We start from the raw sequence: 3,479 nt of genomic DNA, 5'->3' as shown, positions 1-3,479 counted from the left end.
CAACCTGTAGTGTGCCAGTTGGAGAGTTCGTGCAACGTTAAAAATGCCCGCTACTGCTGTGTTATTACCGATTGCCTGAAAGCTCTTCATCTTTTCCGTGTCTCCAATCAACGGAGGAGAAATGTGCTATACTGAAGACAGCTTCGGCGCTATGTAGTGCTGATTCATCTTTACAAGGTACGTACACTCATTAAAAAAATGTGACCCGTTCGGTCAAATACAGTAAGAGTTAACATACAATGCACGTTCACATAATACCCTATGTTTGTGTAGACATAAATGGCAATCTACTTATTAGTATCTTAATGCCAATTTATGGCCGATAGTAGGGGTTTTGAATCTGTGACATGACGAAACGTAAACAAACACAAGAACGGTCCACCTGACCCTTTAGCTGACATAATATCGTCACCAAACTTCCCTGTACGACCCAAAAACCTTAGTTCATAAGGAATTTAATTCAAAAGAGTTGTCATTGAATATAAAAAGGTCATTTCAACATTTTTTCATGATGCTTACATCACAGTTAAAGCGGTCTTTTTCTTTTCTATGCCCACATTTATGTCTAAATTGTTTGTTATCTATTGTGTTCCAGAGTGGCTGTCCCATAAGCGTGGACAGGTTGGACAGGAATGTTCCCATCCTGTGCTTATGGTTGGATGTGGAGTCAGAACTCATTCAGGACTTAAGGTTGAGCAAGGTTATGTGGGCCCTGCAGGAGCTGCTAAAGAGGGAACAGGGCCGTGGCTGAAGGTCCTGATCTACGTGTACTGGCTGGTCCACGCTCTGTCCTACCGTGTGGTGCCACGGGTCTTCAGGGTTCCCTGGTCCACCGTACAAATAATTGTCCACAGTTAATATGGAATAAATTGCCCAAAAGCCATATTTTAGGCTCTGGAAGTCAGACCCACATTTGCATTATGTGCTTTTCTGCATTACTATTCAATAAACATCTTCATTTTGAGTAACACCTTGGTGGTTTATTTCATAATGATGTGAGATACTGTGTGTGAACTATGTGACTGTTGGACAGAAAACAACTACAAATCACTCCAGCTTAAATAATAGTTTACTTTCAGAAAAACAAACTCACATTGGGCCAAAATACATAATAGTAAATAAATAATGTGTCACAAATTTTAACAAAAATATACCAATACTTCCATAAAGCTGGAAACAAACTGGAACTTCATTGAGTTCTTAATAAAAAAAAAAAAAAAATTCCTTTTATAAAACAAAGGGAAACATTGCAGAGATGTCACTGTTCTGGAAATTTGTCCACGAGCTTCCCAAAAAGGACGGGAACCGCTCAGTTTTGGCCACAGTTTATTCGAGCCTTTTCCTCGCTCCGGCAGACTCCGCTTTCAAAAAGTCAAGGAGTGTATCGTGCTTCCTTTTTTTTCTGGGTGATTTGGGGTTTGGCGCCGGATTAGAAGGTGCCAACGACGTGCCCGGTGGTGTGGATGGCGTGGTAGCTGTGATGGTGACCAGCTCTTCCACGGGACGTTCTATAGTGGCCTTTAGGTTGGGTGGAAAAAACAAGAATTACTTAATGCTGATGTATTGTACAAAACAACTGTGTATAGGATGCTCAACAAGTTGATATGAGACAGGAAATTATAGGATGTGTTCTGGATAATTATTTGATAGTGAATAGATACAAAAAAATGACATGTTATTCTTATGGCTGTAAGAGCCTTCTATTGGCCAGCATCACATGCTTTAGAATTGTCTCCACATTTGGACAACATTTTGAGAAGGTAATTAATTTGTTTACTTAATATGTGTTTACAGAGAAGGCAGTGGACTATGTGATAGTAATTTGTTTCAACTGTATTTCCACGTGAAATTCGGAGACATTACTCATAATGCATGATGAAAACTAATGCATTCTGATCTCACATGAAAGAATCATATTGTAAATAAAACACGACACCCGAAATTGTGTGCAGTAAACAAGGGCTTATGTCCAGAACGGTATTCTGACTATGCTCCATGTAGATGTAACAGCACGACTCGTTTAAGATAAAAACAGGGATGGGCTGAACCGTGATTTTCTGCACAGTTATCCTACTTTACAGATTGTAGCGTGAAGATTTTTTTTGCCAGCTCCCTTGGTAGATTAGTGCACTTCGTAAAGTAGCGATTTTGCAATGTTCGTGTTTTAACGCGAAAATACGATTTTCTATTGCATTTACGTCTAACTAAGATATCTCAATACATTTTGTTGCAAATACATGTGTGGTTGTGGAAAACTACTTACAATTGTGCGGTTCCTTTTCGGGCATGTTTGTTGATATTGAGAATTCGCAAAGCCTTCTGGGTAGTCACTTCGCTGCCAAGTGAGGTCGAGAGCCCCCTCGGTCTTGAAGTGGTTACGACATGGTTTGAGGGCACTTCTGCCTCGGTCTTGAGAGTATCGGGACACACCCCATTTTCACGTGAACGCGCAAACCGAGTGACTAGGGCACATAGCGAGTGAAAGTGCGAAGAATGGGACTCAGCCCTTGTCTCGTGTGCTGCAGGGAATTGCCTAATTTGCAAAAAAAGCATGTCATTGGTCATTATCTTTGCCTTCTACCAAGGAACAGCCCAGTAGATAATATTTATCCATTTCAGTTGCTTGCAGCAGATAACTAGCATAAAAGAAAAAAGTAATCTGCTCCTGAGACGCTACAGAGAAATATTCCATTGCAGAACATGATAAAAGAAAGAATATCAGTCAAAAATCTTGCAAATGGTTTTGCAGATTTGAATTATTATATCTAATAATATATATTTAGTAAAATAAATAAAAACTAGAAGGTATTAAAAACATTTTGTTCCACTGGCAGATATTTTTCCTTGGGCTGTTATACTGCCGTACCAAACAGTGATGCAGCTGGATGATCAGGATGTTCTCCACTATGCAGCTGTAGAAGTTGCTGAGGACCTTGCTTGACATTCCAAACTTCCTCAGCCTCCTCAGGAAGTAGTCCAAGCTTTCCTGACCAGCTGTGTGGTGCTGAGGGTCCATGTGAGATCCTCAGCAATGTGCACGCCAAAGTACTTCAAGCTCCCATATAAATAGGGGCTGATGAGGTCTCCTCCGCTTCCTCATGTCCAATATCATCTCATTTGTCTTTTGTCCGTATTTAGGGTGAGGTTGTTGTCCTTCAGCCATGTCACCAGACTCGTCACTTTCCTCCTGTAGGCCACTCCCTCCACCGCAGTGATGCGACCTGTCACTGCAGTGTTGTCGGCGAACTTCAGGATGATGTTGTCCTTGTCGGAGGCGATGCAGTCGTGCGTGAAGAGGGTTTAGGGGATTGGGCTGAGGACACATCCCTGTGGGGTTTCTATGTTGGTGGTGATGCTGGCTGATGTCCCGTTTCCAATTCTGACATTTTGTTTGGCAAATAAAATTAACTTGGGTAGCGTCAAACCATCCTTGTCGTGCTACGTGTTCATTTTACAGCACCTGACCGAGTACTCTGATG

The 3,479-nt window shown here is 41.5% G+C and overlaps 1 long non-coding RNA gene across 1 annotated transcript; it reads right to left on the bottom strand.

Annotated features, from left to right (window-relative positions):
• Window positions 1-1,051: 1,051 nt before the first annotated feature.
• On the bottom strand, window positions 1,052-2,500 carry LOC148349622 (uncharacterized). Its single transcript, XR_015847353.1, has 2 exons — window positions 2,264-2,500; window positions 1,052-1,518 (listed from the first exon to the last, which is right to left on the bottom strand). It is a non-coding gene; the product is annotated as an uncharacterized LOC148349622 (long non-coding RNA).
• Between the last annotated feature and the right edge of the window lie 979 nt (window positions 2,501-3,479).

Source organism: Urocampus carinirostris, chromosome 17, assembly GCF_059441175.1.
Source record: "Urocampus carinirostris isolate Australia breed hairy pipefish chromosome 17, RoL_Ucar_1.0, whole genome shotgun sequence".
Lineage (NCBI taxonomy): Eukaryota > Metazoa > Chordata > Actinopteri > Syngnathiformes > Syngnathidae > Urocampus > Urocampus carinirostris.
Note: the sequence above shows the minus strand (reverse complement) of the source record. Positions and strands in the feature narration are given on the sequence as shown.